This window comes from Pinus tabuliformis, chromosome X (genome assembly GCF_031772625.1).
Source record: "Pinus tabuliformis cultivar Carrire ecotype Pingquan chromosome X, CPIR1, whole genome shotgun sequence".
Lineage (NCBI taxonomy): Eukaryota > Viridiplantae > Streptophyta > Pinopsida > Pinales > Pinaceae > Pinus > Pinus tabuliformis.
This window is the reverse complement of record NC_142308.1, coordinates 342,530,184-342,547,617: the sequence shown is the minus strand read 5'-3', so window position 1 is coordinate 342,547,617 and position 17,434 is coordinate 342,530,184.

Sequence of the window (17,434 nt, the reverse complement as noted above, 5' to 3'; positions counted from 1 at the left end):
TCCACATAGATTACTAACCGATTCAGTACCTGCAGGTCCAAAGTAAGCTACAATAGACCAATTACAAATGGATTGGGTTTTTACAACATTTTCATTAGTGATCAAGTATAAGAAGGGAATCACAAACAAGTTGACCAACATGCTTCCAAGGCCACCCACATCAAATATCATAGCTTTGGGAACTTTGATGCACATGGGGATTTTTACCCATGATTCCTATAGAGAGGCACATAGATAGGATGAAAGCTTCAAGGAGGTGTTTTAACAGTTGCAAAGCTAGAGTCATGTGCACAATGGTGGAATCATAGTTGACTATCATTTCCAAAATGGATTACTCTACAATTGTGAACAAGTTATATGTCCATAAAGGTAGGAAGTTGCATTTAATGAGAGAGTCTCATATATCCAAAAGTTGTAAGCCATTTTGGAGTATGGAAGACAATGATTAATTTACAGAGATATATGTACTAGCTCAGGATGTAAGAATATGTAGCTAGGTTCATAAGAGGATGTATGATTTACTATACTAGCAAGCCTAGTAATGAGAAATAGGGTCTATACCATCCCTTACCTATACCCACTCGTCATTAGGAAATAATTTCCATGGAATTTGTGGGAGGTTTACCAACAACCAAGAAGGAACATGACTACTTGTTCATGGTAGTTGACAGGTTCAACAAGATGTGCATTCTCATTCCTTGTATAAATGCCATCAATAAGAAAAAATCAACAAACTTGTTCTTTGGATAGCTTTGGGTGCACTTTGGGACACCAAGGAGCATCATTTCAGATAGTGACACAAGATTTATCAATGCATTTTGGATTGCATGGAGCAATAAGATGAACATGAAGTTGAATAAGTCTATAACATTCCATCCACAAATAAATGGGAAAATAGAAGTAGTGAACATGACTTTGGTTTAACTTTTGAGGGGTTACAATGAGAAGCATCTAAATACATTGTATGAAAATATAGTGTGTATGTGTGTGTAACAGTCTTATAACATAGCAGTCCACACTTCTACTAGTAAGTCCCCATTTGAAACTAGTTTTGGATATTTGTCACCTTCACCTTTTGATATTGCATATGGAAAACATGGAGGGGTGAGGGAAGATCTCACAAGGGATGATTAAAAGAAAACAAAATTGTTGATAAGATCAAACAAATCCATATACAAGTATAAGAGACACTAAATAAGTCACAGGAGAAGTACAAGTCTAGGAACGATCAATAGAAAACAAAGAATTTATTTAAGGTGGGAGATAAAGTATGATTATAGTTGAACAAGGATAGGCTACAAATTCCTTGTAATAAAATCAAGGCTATGTGATATCATACTTTCCAAATACTGGAAAAGATGGGAAATAACACCTAAAGACTCAAGCTACCCCCTATATGTGCATTTACTCAATGGAGAATGTGGGAAATCTAACTTTATGATCCATCCATAGTGGATTGAGTAGAGGTGCAGATACTACCTTGCATAGAGGACTTAGCTCCATATATGCTCAAGTAGAGTTTAAAAAGTATGTATTTTTGTAGAAGAGGTCTAGAACTACAAGGTAGGGGCAGCATGACCTTTGGTAGATTGGATTGAAAGGACAACTTCCAGGCAAGGTTAAATGGTACTTCAGGGAAAAGGTAGAGAAAAAAAATTGTACACCTCATTTAGTGAAAGATTTTGGGAACCAAATGCCTCCAAAAATGGGGAGTTACAATATAAATTGGATCATTATATTTTTTTTCATCCATCTCAATGCTTTCAGGTTGGAAAAATCACAAAAATTAGCTTATAGGAGCAGTTTTAACTACATGACCCATTTTGAAGAATTAAGGTTAGAAATCTTTTGGGACTTGTTTAAGGATTTACATGATGTTTTTTGGCGGTAAAACTTTTCTTCTTAAGTGAAATGCCCCTGAGTGTTATTCTACACTCAAATACTTTCCAACGGTACAATAATAAGGTCAATCAAAGTTTGTATGCAAATGTTAATATACCTCTCGAAAGTTTACCTATCATGATTGACCACCATAATTCAAGAGGATTCCATGTCAAACCCTACTAATCACGGAAAAGGGGATAATCATGTGGGTATGATGCCGAAGACTCTATAAGGGTCAAGTTTTAACTCATGTTTAGGGTTAAATGGGTCAAAGTTAACCCTTAGTTGGCTATTAGGCTATGTTATAACCATGCCACTGGGAGGAAGAGGGGTTCCATTCTATTGGAGTGCATTTTGTTCAATAGTAGATTAGAGTAGCTAATATTGGATAGAGGGAGAGAGAGAGAGAGAGTAGAATAGATGGGGTTTGTTTTTTGTAGTAGCTTGCAATCCACAAGTCTCACTTGTTTTTATTTTCATCATTTCCATTCAGAGAAATATAGTGCAGAGCAACCTCACCTTCTAGCTGGATTTCCTCTCAAAATGGTTTCCTAGGTCATATTTGGTGTTTAATGAGTGGTGTGTGTGAGTGTGTTTTCTTTACTATTCTCTATTTTCCACATTTTATCTATTGCATGCATAAGCAAAGAAAACTATAAATTAATAAATCTAGAAATCTAAGGAAAAATTAACCCTCATAGTATAGATTTCATATTTTAGTCTATTTCCCCTTCAGATCCATCATGATGAACTATGTATTAGAATATCCAAAGAAGTTTAGGATCTTCTCTAGTCACCATGGCTATAAAGTATTCCATAGTCAACCCATTTCTCATGCCATGCACGACATTAAGGTCCCTACCACCCTTTACTGGGAACAGACACCTACAAAAACTAGGGTGGAAATTAATATTGTACAAGCGAAAGCAAGAGTGGAAAGGAGTTGCATTGATGATGATGACATTGAGGGAGATGTGGAGCATTGAATACTAGATACATGAAATATCATAAAAAAAATGCTAGATATCTACACTTTGTGGACCTGTATTGGCATATTAAGACAAAATGCTAGTTAAAATTAGTGAGGTTCAATAAGAACTTCTTCTTTCCCTCAATGCTCTTCAAATACAAGTTAAGAGCTAAACCACAAGGTCTTCCTCTTGGAAAAGAAGATATATGTATTGAAATTTTCTACCTCAAAGGAGAATGTAGGTAGCCCTGAAGCAGTGACAATTGACTCCCCCTCCTTTTGTAATGCATAGGTTCATGATTTTTGTGTCCTTACATATGAGAAAGAATAATGCTCTCTATTGTAGACATAATGATACATAGTCTAGAAAGCACATAACAAGTGATAGTCTTGTTTTGGTTAGTTATTGTTTCCATCTAATTGTCAAACTCATTGGACAAAGAATTATACTTCTTCTATTGGTTTGGTTTCCCTGTTGACAAACCAACATCCACTATCTTTGTTTAAAGTTTTTGTATTTTAATAAAAAATTTATATCTAACTTCATATATATATATAAAAAAAAAAGTGGGTTGTCATTACCATTAAAATATCCAAAAAATCAAAACACAAAACTCAAAATTTGAAGCCAAGACACACTTCATTATAAAGTTTTAAGTCTCAGTCTTATAACAACAATAAAAAACATAATATAATAAAAAGTTGACATCTTAGACAAAGGGATGAATAACCACATAACCAGTTTTAGGGGGCTAGCCATGGTCATTAAAGTCCATTCCTAGTTAGCCACAAGTGGATCAATTTAAACAAGCATTAAGTTCCATCCATTAATGGGTGCATCTAGGGGCTTTGCCCCTCTAATATAGCAATTGCAATGGAAGCACTTGTCATGGCATGAGGGAATAAAATATGGATTACGCGCATGCTCCTATTGCTCTTAAACTTGTCAACCAACCGATACATGGCCTATTTCCAACTTGTTGGTTGGGAATATTGTGGCAAGAATTAATGGAACTAAATCAAGATAGAAGTCCACACAATTTAGGTAATTCAAATGGACTAGGAGAGTTGAGAGGCACTCTACTCATTATAAAAGGAACCCACGCCAATATTTAAAAGTTTCATGGGGATATCCCATCTCCATCCATACTTTATGTTTTTGGGTAATGATTGTAGTGGTCCTCTATACGTAGCTTGGTTTTGCATATGACTAGGAGGTTTACGCTTGGTTAGCCATATGATTTTCGACATTGTTGCCTTGGAACCTGATGTATCTATATAATATATTTATCTAAAGAAATGTGTGCATGATTGCATGCACATGTGACATGTGTGTTCATTACTTGATAATGCAGATGCATGAAATAACATGTGCAAATCTTTGTGAGATGATATTATAATGATGATGATACATTGGTTATTGGTGTTATTGAACAAAGTGGAAATTATGGAAATATTAGCCAATTATGCAAAGCCCCTAGATAGGGAGTTTGATAATGACCTTGGCTAAAGTTCATGAGGCTAGGACATTATATTGGAGTATAAAACTCCTACCTAATGATGAATGAGTGTTAAAATCATATTTGCAAAATGACAATTCACTTATGTGCAAATGTTGTGAATGTTATGAAAGCATATATATATTTATCTCTTGAGATGATATTTCAATTATATTATATATAATCCATATGCATGTGTGATTATATGTTTTCACTCATCTTGATGATGCATGCAATTGATTATTGATTATGTAGGAGAACTTTGGGTTGAGAATATTACAATGAGACTTGGGGAGGGTAAATTTGCGGAGTTAAGCATTATGATTTGGATCATTGTTATGAAATTACACAATGGTACTCAATGTGTTGGTATGATTTCAATATGTGCAGGAGATATGGTGAAGCCTTACTAGGGGAGTGGGACATAATTATGAGGCTTTAGCTTTGTTGAATGGATGATTGGAGGTGTTTTGACTAGCTTACTTAGTTTCAAGAAAGTGGCATAAAATATTTTGGAGAGTATGTGGGATAAGGAAGTGAGATACTTTGGCAAACCCAATTATCTAGGAATAGAGGTGTATTTGTTTGATTTCTTTGAGTACTTCTATGACGGGAGGAGACACGCCTTATTGTCAGGATCATGGGGGCACATCTAGTAAGGAAAGGGAATTCCTTAATCCCCAATAGTTAAACCTTCCAAATGGAGAGCTACACTAAGATATTAATAATAATGAATCCATATTCATAGTAATTTACCAAAATTTTAATCACTTTTAAAGGACTCTTCAAATATGATTATTTAAATCTAAATTGAGAATTATTATTTTAGAAAATTGATAATGGAGAAAATTATGAAGGTGGCACACAAGATAGGCGAATAGCCCCTTAATTTATAAATGATGAAAAATGGGAAATGGTGTAGATGCAACCTAAGGGTGATGAAGAAATTAGGGAAATTATTCATGGGATAAGGTGGCCGAACACATGAAAGATATAAATGAGAGGCCTCCAAGGGATTTTATGGGGTGAACTTGAACAGTAATGAAGAATTATAAAACTTTAGTTAGAAGAATATAAAAACTAAACATATAAGTGTTTATTGCTATAGAAGAAAGTTAAACATTTTTATGCTACATTAATCCCTTTGTCAATGGTGTCAAGGCTTGGCCTGACATGCTTAGTGAGGAAAAATACATCATTAGATGGAAAACATCCCATTGGAGGATATTTAGTTAATATATTTTAATTTGTACTCTTAATTATGATCCCTCACAATTTGAGGGTCACAAGGAAAGCAATTTCCCTTAACTATAGTAGGGTGGAAACTAATTGACACTAAAAAGCTTGCAATGCTGATAGACTTGGCGAATTGGATGTTGGTTCAATTACTTGATTTGGTCTCCTAAGAAAGTGTAATGTAATTTCTTATGGTATGTTCATGTTTTTGTTATTAATTTCGTTATTTGATTACCATGTAGATGTTATCATTTTTATAATAAAAGAATGAACATATTTGGGTGTTGGATCCGAGGATGAAATGAATGTAATCGTTAGCACATATGCTTATAATTGGTTGAGTTGGAAAATACACACGATATACTAAACCGCTATTCATAAGAGAAATAATAGGTACTTGTAATGTTGCAGGAGAATTTATTGGGAAAAGCCCCTAAAATTGTTGACATATCATTGATGTGTTATGTACGAGTGAAGTAAAGGATTTTATGGGTAAGAATGGATATGACACATGTGAGTTAGATATATAAATGTTACACTAAACTTAATCTATATAATATGTCGTTAGTAAGAAGTGAAACTAGTTCATTGTTCTTCATGTACAATTGTAGTTTGAAGTATGTTTACCAAGTGTTTGGCAAATAATTAAATGAAGTTATTGTTTATAATATTGCTTTGGGATAATGAAATATTTTAATGCAACTTGTAATATTATAGTATTCATGCTCTTGGTGAATTATCTTTAAAAATATATTATTGCTTTTTCTCAATTTAAAAGAAATTTATAAATGTTAGAAATTAATGTAAACTTTACCTTTTGAAGCAAGTCCTAATTATTTTAAATTATTAATTAAAAAATTATGCTTGATAGTTAAATTAACCACTATTCCAATTCTAATTGATTGTAAAATTTATTTAATCATATTTTAGAAAAAAATTGAGTTTTTTTTAGGATTAGAAATTGGAAATTTCATGCCAAAATATATTTACAAGTGATTACATAGAAACATGCTTACAAGTGATTATATATATTAAAGCTCTGCTCTTTATAATATAACCATAAGCCTATTCTACAATAATTTTGTTATTATTATCATTAATTTATATGATATTAAATACTCAAAAAGTTTTTTTAGAATTCAATTTTTATTAAATTTAAAATTAATAATAGTTGAACATAGATATATGCCGTAACTTTAACTTAACCATATGAGATATTAGGGATATTATATTGGTAACATGGCTTTTTATAAAGGTGCGAGAGGAAGAGGACATTTAAGCAAATTGATAATGTAGTGTATTTGTTGCAAATTCATATATATATATATCAAAACCTTTTATATATCAAAAACTTAGTACTTTTCACTTTTTGTTTTGAGTTAATTCATATTTGTTAGAGATATATCTGGACTCAATTCATATTTGTTAGAGATATATTTGGACTCAACTATGTCAAATATCAATAGATAAAAATAACTTATAATCATAAACATTAAATGTAAAAGTATGTGATGAATAGGATTAAATGTAAAAGTATGTGATGAATAAGACATTTAAACATATGTCGAATATCAATAGATAAAAATAATTTATAATTATAAACATTAAATGTAAAAGTATGTGATGAATGGGACATTTGAACATATTGACAACTAGCATTTTTTGGTTTTTTTGGGATGATTGATTTTTTTTTTTTTTTTGTGTGTTAATGATGGTTTGTAAAATGGTTTACTTGAGGTCAATTCATGTTTGGTTTGGATTATATGAAGTATAAAATTCATGTTTGGTTTATAGGTTGATTGGATTATATAAAGTATAAAATTTATGTTTGGTTTTAGGTTGATTGGATTATATGAAGTGTTAATTATTAAGGAGATTGTATAAGTATAGATTTGAGTTTAAGTATATTGGGAATATATTATTTGAAATTTAATTATATGAATTATTAATAGTTGAGGAGATTGTATAATTGTAAGTTTGAGTATGTGATGAATAGAATATTTAAGTATATTGAGATGTGTGAGTATAAATACCTGGCTGTAATTTTTTTAGATTTTATTTGTATTTATTTATAAGTTAATTTTAAGTGTTTTAAGTATATATAAAATGTATCTTTTTATTTTATTTTTATTTTTTTAAATGGATGGGGTGATAAGGAATGTGTTATATTTTTATGAAGAGAGATGTAAGAGGTGTGGGTGATGGTCATGTCAAGAAAATCAGATTAGATATGTAAAGTTTCACTTTCACAACAAAGAAGAAGCAAAGGAGATAGTCTCGAGGTGAAAGAAAAGCAATAGTAAAGAGTTAGGGCGTCTTGCTTCAAATGTAATTCTTGATATGACTATTATCTAAGACACATTATGAATGATTTTGGAACCCTTAAGGTACCATAACATATCGTGGAGGGGAGTGGATTTTTTGGGATGCAATAGGCTCTGGTCTTTCATTGCCTAGCTTTACATGTATGCTCATGTTTTCCTAGCTCTGTTCGTCTCAAGAGTTATTGAAGCTTTGAGTGGCCTTTTAAGTGGTAATTTGGCCCATTTGGCCTCCAACATAGGGGCTTCTTTCACCATCTGATGAGCCCCAATTTTTGGTACAATTTGGGCTCATATTGGCCTACTTACCTTGTTCAACCATTCATCTTTTACCACTTATGCATTCATTTATTAGTATATTCGTGTTGTTTGTAGGAAGAAGGGCAGGCATTATATCTATGTGACTAATACATGATGATTTCAGGTTCTTGGCATTAAAGAGAGCAAAAGACCACGCAAAAGGAGACAAGGAGACAACAAAGGTGGCATTGCATGTTTATAGGGAGGTTGTCTATAGCTTTAAATGACTTCCCTCATGCTTTTCACCTTAACTCCGAGCTCTAACAGCTCTCCCCACCGAGCTCAAAGGCAGCCAACACGTTCTACAGGATCAGCAGTTTTACAGCAGTTTGACTTTCAGTTAGACAGCCAAGCTCCACGAATGAAGGCAGCCAGCTTGATCCTCATTTTGTATAAATATGGAGGCCGTAGCCTTTGTTAGAAGCTTTTTTTACTTTTGGAATTACTATTGTAATCTCTGAGCACGAGTTACAGCTCGGTTTTTGTTATTTTGTAAGCCAGTTTTGGAATGACATTAGACTTTTGATTATGAATAAAGGCAAGCAGATTTGGATCTAATTCTGAGTTTTTAAGGGAGCTATAGCTCTCAGGTTAGGGCCCAACCTGAGAGCAATAGACCTCCTCTGTTTTGTAGTGTTATTTGCCTTTCGTTCCAGCACTTTGTTTCTTTACTTTGACATGCAATTCGAATTTACAGTCTGCTGATTTAGTTTTCGTGTGATTGAGTAGGATTAGCTTATGGTTACTTTGCTTTCAGCTGCTTAGATTCGATAGGAGGTTTGTAATACACAGGAGCTCCAAGAAAAAGGTTGTTAGAGATCACTGCCATCTCTGTTTAGGGATTGGGTTGCAGTCCATATCAACCACCAAAAAGAAACGCAGTCTTTTACTTCCATGCAAGCTGCAACATAGTCATTTTCGTTGAAGATCCATCCATGCACTTTTGATATTGAACCATACTTCTACATTTTTCATTCCATGCACGGCTTCTTTTCTCGGTTTTACATTGTTGTTCATATGTTTAATGGCACAGGCATCATAGGTTAATGAATTCTCGTTTATGGTGCAAGACATAAGTCATTTGTTTCATTTACACTGCTCCATATCATTCCACTTCCTTCTTCTTCTTCTTGACCTCTCCTCAAGCCACCTACTCGGCCTCTGTCCAGCTCGTTTACCCTCGAACTCATCCATTGCCACGTAGCTTCATCTTTTTGACCTTTCGTTGCTGCCATCCTTCTATCCACCAACCAACTTCGTGCACTCATTTTCTGTCCTATTTCTCTGCCCCTGAGTCATCACAAGTTCCATCTCCATCTCACCTATCCACCCAAACCATTCCATCCCTTCACCATCACCCAAAACTTCTACTTACAGCACATCCTGTAGAAGTTAGCAGACTTCCTGTAGAATTCCTTAGTTTCCTGTAGGATCCCCTGCAGACATCCTGTAGAAGCCTGCAAACTTGGTTGCCGAGCATCCGAATGTTGTAGACCTCTGTGGACTAATGCTAGGGACCCTCTGGGACCTCTCCTAGCCATCCTGACCTTTCCCAAGCTTTCTCTCCCTTCGCACCATCTCTGCACAGCCAAACCCTAATAAGAGACAAATTCATAATCACCCCATCCACTTAAGCAAAAATACAAAAACAATGTTCTTTTCAATAGAAGTAGTTTGAGTTCATGCATTTCACATCACTAGAAGTAATGGCATCCTTTTTAGACATTTGCACTTTCACCATTGCATCATAGAGGTTAAACTAGTCAGATTAGGGTTTCCATGTTTTGGTTGGCTTTCAGTTCATTGTTGCAAAGTAGATCAATTTCCCTGGAGATAGCCTTCATCCATCATTTAGAAAGCTTCTTCTGAGAGCATATAGAAGTTGGCTTGAGCCCTAGCGGACTTGTGTCAGCTGACCAAGTGACAGCTGCGACAAGAGCTAGTACTTGTGCATACAACACCGTCGCTTCCAAGTTTGTACGAACTACCGGGTTGATAAAATTAGAGATAGGGAGCCCCAGGAGTTGTAGCATTATTGCTACAATACTGGAGCCCACCATCTTTTTGGCGCTGTTGCCGGGGAAGCGTCAGAGTATTGGTGATTGTCGCTTTTCTTCTATTTTCCACTGCAATCTTCTGCTAAGTAGTTTATTTCATTTCCATTCTGCAAAAGTAGCATAGACATTTCCTGCTTTCATAGATTAACATTTCCTGCTTTCATAGATTAGCATTTCTTGCTTTCATAGATTAGCATTTCCTGCTTTCATAGATTAACATTTCCTGCTTTCATAGATTAGCCTTTCATTTCTGCAAGCGTAAGACTAGTGTTTCATTTCTGCAATTTCATTTGAGCAGAGTAGATTAGTTCTTTCCTGCTTTCAGTTTAATTCTGCATCTTTATAGTTAGCTGTAGATCAATCTGTTTCAGTTTTGCAGGTACAAAAGAAAAAACAAAAACAATAAAAAAGAAAGTCTTTTCCCTTTCATGCCTCGTAGGAACCGAGATAGATCAGGCAAATTCCTACCAAACACCCCCACCACATCACTGAGTCACCCTTCTCTCTTCTTTGGTGACAGTGACCCAGAAGAACCTATAGGTGAACATCCAGAGATATACAAAGATCCTATAGTAGAAGAAGAGTTAGAGACCACTCCATCTGAAGTTATGGCTGACAATAGAAGAGAAGATGAGAGAATAGAAGGTGCCTTCCCCATCCGAGAGACCAATGGAGAAATGAAAATGAAGAACATTAGCCCCTCCGCCTTACCTCACTTCCATGGACTGACTACTGAAGATCCTGATACCATCCTGTTTGAGTTTGCTGTCCTTTGTAGAACCTATGACTATACTGAAGATGAGCAAAAGCTGAAACTCTTCCCTTCAACTCTTAAGGATGCAGCATTACGCTGGTTCATGGGCTTACCTGGGAATAGTATCACCACTTGGGCTCAGATGCAACAAGCTTTCAATACCAAGTACAGGGATTATTGTAGGTCTAAGGAAACCAAGGGAGAAATCTTTAGGATGACCATGGGAAATGATGAGTCCTTAGAGGATTATGAGGAGAGGTTCCAACTAAGCTATAAGCGGGCCAGGTACACACTTGACCCTGAATCCCTCAAGCTGGTCCTGCTCCGAGGAGTCCCTGAAGACCTCTTAGATACCCTTCACATGTTAGCTGGGGGGGACATTTACCAACTGCCTTATGAGGACATCAAAACTGTGTTTAGAAACCACTCCAGGGCAGCTCGGAAACGAGGTAGAGGAAACCTCCCCTCAACTAGTGTCCCTTTCTCCAAACATGAGCTTGCAAATCAATTAGAAGATCTCAAGAGTGAGGTGAGACAGACCATTGCCATGCAGCTGGACACATTCAGAATCCAGCAGAAGAAAGAAGAAGCTGAGAGAGCCTTGGCTGTCTTCTGCCCTAGGTGCACAAGGAGACACCCTAAGAACGAATGCCCATTGCACTCGGTTGAAGTATGTTTCGTTTGTGAGGAGGACCATCCCACAAATCAGTGTCCAACCTTACCTGGGTTTAAAGCCATGTACCAAGGGACAGAAGCTCCCACTGAACCTCTCTATTACCTCAACCAAAGGAGGCCACAAGGATCTAGACCTTATCAGCAGGGGATGCAAGGGGCACCTCAAGCTTATTACAGCCCCAACCAATCGACTCCTATGCCTTCCTGGGGTCCCCCTACTCATCCTTCATGGTCCATGCCTCCTCCATGGTTGATCCGGATTTAAACAGGAACGCAACAAATTACAGAGATAACCATATACACAAAGATGCAGCGGAAATAATACTTCATTTCATTAATGGAAAATACTGAAATATGCTTACAAACAGAAATGGAAATAAACTAGCTAGGGCGATGGTAGCTTATCTCTGAGAAGAGATGTGATGGCTACATGCCTCTGAACTGTGTTACAATGAGGCTCGAAGGCCTATTTATTGTTGAGAAACAATGGAAAACCCTTAACATTCCAAAACCTAACCCTAGGAGATGAAACGCCAAACTGTGGGCCCCGTTTGGGGGTAAATTGGTACATCAACTTCCCGGGGTCGTAACTTTGGCATATGATCTCCGTTTGACGCGTACAATAGCTCGTTAGAAAGATCTATCCGAGTACTACCACTTTGGGAGGCAACATGGGTCCATGGACCCATGTTGCCCCAGATTCCCAAAAAAACGTCGTTTAGGGCCTCAAAACGGCTCCGGAAGTTCAGGACCCGAAAAACTGCTAAAAATAGTAAACTGTGCTACAATTAAGGAAACTGAAAATGCTGAGAAAGACAATGGTGGGGGTCCAGGTGGACTTGGCAGGTGGCCACCAATATCCACCTGGATCATTCCTCCCCCCTTAGGAAGCAATGGTCCCCATTGCGTTGAGCTCCTCCATGAGATGAGGAAACTTCTGCTGAACTTGTTCCCTGGTGAGCCACTTGCCCTGCTGAAGGAGTTGGCCTGCTTTGACAACTCGATACAGTTAGATATTCTGTTGGCGAGTGTTCTTGATCTGTGTGTCCATGATCCGATCAGTTGCAGCTTGTTCCATGCAATCTGGATTTAATTCTGTGGGTTTGAGCTGTTCTGCAATGTCGGATGTGTCTAGCAATGGTGGAAAGTATGGCCGAAGGCGGTCCACATTGAACACTGGGTGCAGGCCAAGGAATGGGGGAATGCTGAGCTCAAATGCATTGTCTCCCATAGCCTTAGTAATGGTGTAAGGACCATATCGGAGTGGTCTCAATTTCCGATAGGCTCCAGTAAGGCGTTCCTTTTGCAAATGCAACCAGACTTTGTCGCCCACCTGAAACTTGTGTGGCACCCGATGTTGATCATGTCGCTGCTTGTACTTGGCATTTGATTTCTCAAGGATGTCATGGACCTGCTGGCGAATATGTTGGATGCGCTCAATGAAGCTGGTGGCCTTATCTGTTTCGGACTGGACATGAGCTGAATTCATGTGAGTAGCTGCAAGTGGCATGGCCACATCAATGGGGCATAGTGGCTGGAATCCCAAACCCACCTGAAAAGGGCTATGGCCAGTGGAGCTGTGAAGAGCTCGGTTGTAGCTGTGCTGAACGTAGGGGAGGCTCTCGTCCCATGTGCGTGGATGCTTTGAGTTATACATGCGCAGAATGTGCACAATCATCCTATTGACAACCTCTGTCTGGCCATCAGTTTGAGGATGGAAGGCTGTGGACTTCGTGAGTTTGGTGTCCAGCATTGACCAGAGACTGGACCAAAAGGTGCTGAGAAACCGACTGTCCCGATCTGAGATGATAGACTGTGGGATCCCAAAGTGCACCCACACTCGTTCAAAGAAGAGTTTAGCAGTGGCTTCTGCTGTGATATTCTTCTTGCAGGCCATCATAATGGCCATCTTTGAGAACCTGTCGACGACCACAAAAACACAGTCATTTCCATGCTTAGTGGAAGGAAGGCCTGACATGTAATCCATGGAGATGGATTCCCAAGGTCGACTAGGGGTAGGCAACGAGGTATAGAGGCCTTGCTTCTTAATGGTCGGTTTGGCAATGGCACAGGCAGTACATGATCGGATGTACTTCCCAACATCCTGTCGAAGATTCGGCCAATAGAAATAGTTTTGCAGTACTGCCACTGTTTTCTCGACCCCGAAATGCCCAGCAGCCCGACTGTAGTGTGCTTCCCAAATCATCTTGGCACGCTCGCTTGAAGGAACACAAAGGTGACCGAGGTGGCATAATAGGGCATCCTGGAGGTGAAAATCTGCAACCTGCCGACCCTCCAAGAGTGTCTGGTATGTGTGGCCGAATTCTGGGTCGCTTTTGTAGAGAAGTGGCCAATCAGAAGTCTCGTGCCCGCAAGAGTTGAGCACGGTGGTTAGCGCCATGATCGGTGGTCGACTGAGGCAATCTGCAACATTATTGGTGCTGCCCTTTTTATACTTGATATTCAAGTGAAACTGTTGCAGGTATGTAGACCACTTCTGATGGCGATCATTCTGCAATTTCCCTTGGGTCTGTATGAACTGCAGAGGTCGGTGGTCTGTGTGGATGACCGTTTCCTTCCCCAAAATGTAATGCTTCCATTGTCGGCAGGCTTGTACAATGGAATACATCTCTTTATCATAAGTGGGGTACTTCCGGACTGTGTCTGAAAGTGTTTCACTGTGATATGCCACTGGATGTCCATGTTGAGTAAGGACTGCCCCAATAGCATAGTCAGAGGCATCTGTCTCGACCTCAAATGGTTGTTGTAAATCTGGTAACGCGAGCACTGGTGCCGTGCAGAGGCGATCCTTCAACTCCCTGAATGCCTTCTGTTGAGATTCAGACCAAAAGAATTTTGCTTTCGCCCCGCCCTTGGTGACTTGACTCAAGGGCCAAGAAATATGAGAAAATCCCAACACAAACCTGTGGTAGAAGTTGGCAAGACCTAGAAAGCTGCGGAGCTCTGTTAGAGTGGTTGGAGAGGGCCAATCCCGAATGACTTGGACCTTGGCTGGATCGACATGCACCCCCTGTTCATCAATGATGTATCCCAGATACTGAACCTCGGTCATGCCAAAAGTGCATTTCTCCAAATTGGCACATAGCTTGTGTTGCCGCAGTGTTTGGAGAACCTGTCGGATGTGGTGGAGGTGCTCTTCCAAACTCTGGCTGAAGATCAGAATGTCATCCAAGTATACTACTACAAAGGAGTTGGTGAATGGCCGCAAGATGTCATCCATTAGCCTCATAAAGGTTGCAAGAGCATTCGTCAATCCGAAAGGCATGACCAACCATTCGAAGAGGCCCTCCTTGGATTTGAAGGTAGTCTTCCACACATCTGAGGGTTCAATTGGTACCTGGTGATATCCTGACTTCAGATCGATCTTGCTGAAATATTTCGCCCCCTTTAGTTGGTCTAGGAGGTCATCAATCCGCGGGATCGGGTACCTATTACGGACAGTGATCTTGTTCAGCGCCCGATAGTCAATACAGAGTCTCCACGTCCCATCCTTCTTCTGTACCAATACTATCGGGCTCCCACAGGGCGAAGAACTCGGACGGATGTGACCTTTCTGCAGGAGCTCCTGAATCTGCCTCTTGATTTCATTGTTCTCCAGAACAGAGCGCCGATAAATTGGTCCATTGGGTAGCGGCGCACCTGGGGTCAGATCGATGGAGTGCTTGACTTGACAGTGCAGAGGAACCCCTGCCGGGGAGGTGAAGATGTCTTCGTACTCCTCCACAATCTTGTCCATCTGTAGCTGCCGTGCAGAGGGGCCCCGTTTGGAGGCCGCGGCCACTATCTTCTTCTTCCCTTGAGGGCGTATCATCAGGAAAACAAATTTCCTGGTTTTGGAAATGATCTTACTGCATTGTTTTGCAGTAATCAAAGAGATGGCGGCAGGTGGTGCTACCTCTGGTATCCTGAACAACTTATTTCCCAATGTAATAATAACAGCACGGGGCCTTGATTCATACACAGCATGTCGCTTCCACAAGTATGGTTGTCCTAGTAATACATCACAAACTTCAAGGGGAGCAATGTCACACAATACCTCATCCGTGAAGGGCTTGATGTTGTATGGAAGGCGACACTGCTGGCTCACGCGAAGATCTCGCCCTTGGTGAAGCCACCCAATGGTGTATGGTTGTGGATGTGCTGTGGTCGGTAAGCCCAACCGCTTCACGACCTCTGCCAAAATGAGGTTCTTTTGACTCCCGCTATCAACAATGAACTGTATCGGGGAGCCCTTTACCCACATCTGGGAGTGGAAGAGACGCTCCTCCTCCTCTGGATCTTCGGGTTCATTTTTCTGGATCTTTGCGGTAGCAACAGTGGCACTGGGATCCGCATCAATGATCTGCTTCCCTTTTTCATACCCCTTATCGGGTTCTGACTCAGAGTCGGAACATGCATCTGATTCTGAAACCTTTAGCTCAGCCACCAGTGACTGCTTGGCCCGACACTCACTTGTGTTGTGAGTGGAGCTCTTATGGAACTCGCACCACTTTCCAGTGTCCTTTCTCGGCTTCGCGGCGTTGCTCTTTGCTTGTAGCTTCGGCTGGTTGTCTTGGGCTGTCCCGCCTTGGCTTTGTCCTTTGTTCTGTGTTTTAGGGGCACCTTTCCCCTGCTTTGGATTCGCAGATCCAAAGTCTCGCTTCTTTTGTTTAAACTTCTGCTCGACCTTGACGGCATACCGGTATGCTGCGCCGAGCGAGGGGATGTTCAGGAACTGTATTTCTTCCTGGATGTACTTGTGCAGGCAGCCACGGTATTTGAGTATCAAATGTTGCTCCGAATCCTTGATACCCAACTTTGTGCGAAGGGTATGGAAAAGATTGGTGAACTCCGGCACGTCTTGGTCCCTTCCCTGCCGCAGCGTGGTCCACTTTATGTATTCATCCTCATAGCTTCCGACAGGGTAGTACTGCTCCTTGATGGCATCCCGGAACGAATCCCAGGTGGGTGCGGCTGAAAATAGTGAGCCAGTACTTTCATCCTTCTGCTCGCAGTAGGTTTCCCACCAGTCCTTGACGTGGGGGGCTGCTTTGAGAAGAGCAAAAACAATCTTTTCCCGACTCGAAAATTCATGAACAGAAAAATAACCCTCTAGCAGATTTAACCATTTATCTACGGCATCGGCGTCTATCTGACCCTCGAATATGGGGATTTCAAAATTAACTTGTACCTTAAAGGGTGTGGCGTTTCCAGAGGAGCTGCTGGAAGCCGATGCGCCGCTTCTGGGTAGCCGCTGAAGGATCTGCGCAAAGCTGTCCATCATCGCGTTCCGTTGTCGCTCGAGCGCTTCTTCGAGCAAGATTTTGATGGGATCTCCTGCCCCCTCGTCTTTCTTCTCGTCCGCCATGGGAGGCCGTCGGGATTTGCGAGGCTGGTCTTGCAAAGGTTCAACTAGTTCAAACCCTAACTCCTTATATCCCGACCTTGTTGGGGACATGCAAAGAAAAACAGAGAAAAAGCAGACCGCTCTGATACCACTGATCCGGATTTAAACAGGAACGCAACAAATTACAGAGATAACCATATACACAAAGATGCAGCGGAAATAATACTTCATTTCATTAATGGAAAATACTGAAATATGCTTACAAACAGAAATGGAAATAAACTAGCTAGGGCGATGGTAGCTTATCTCTGAGAAGAGATGTGATGGCTACATGCCTCTGAACTGTGTTACAATGAGGCTCGAAGGCCTATTTATTGTTGAGAAACAATGG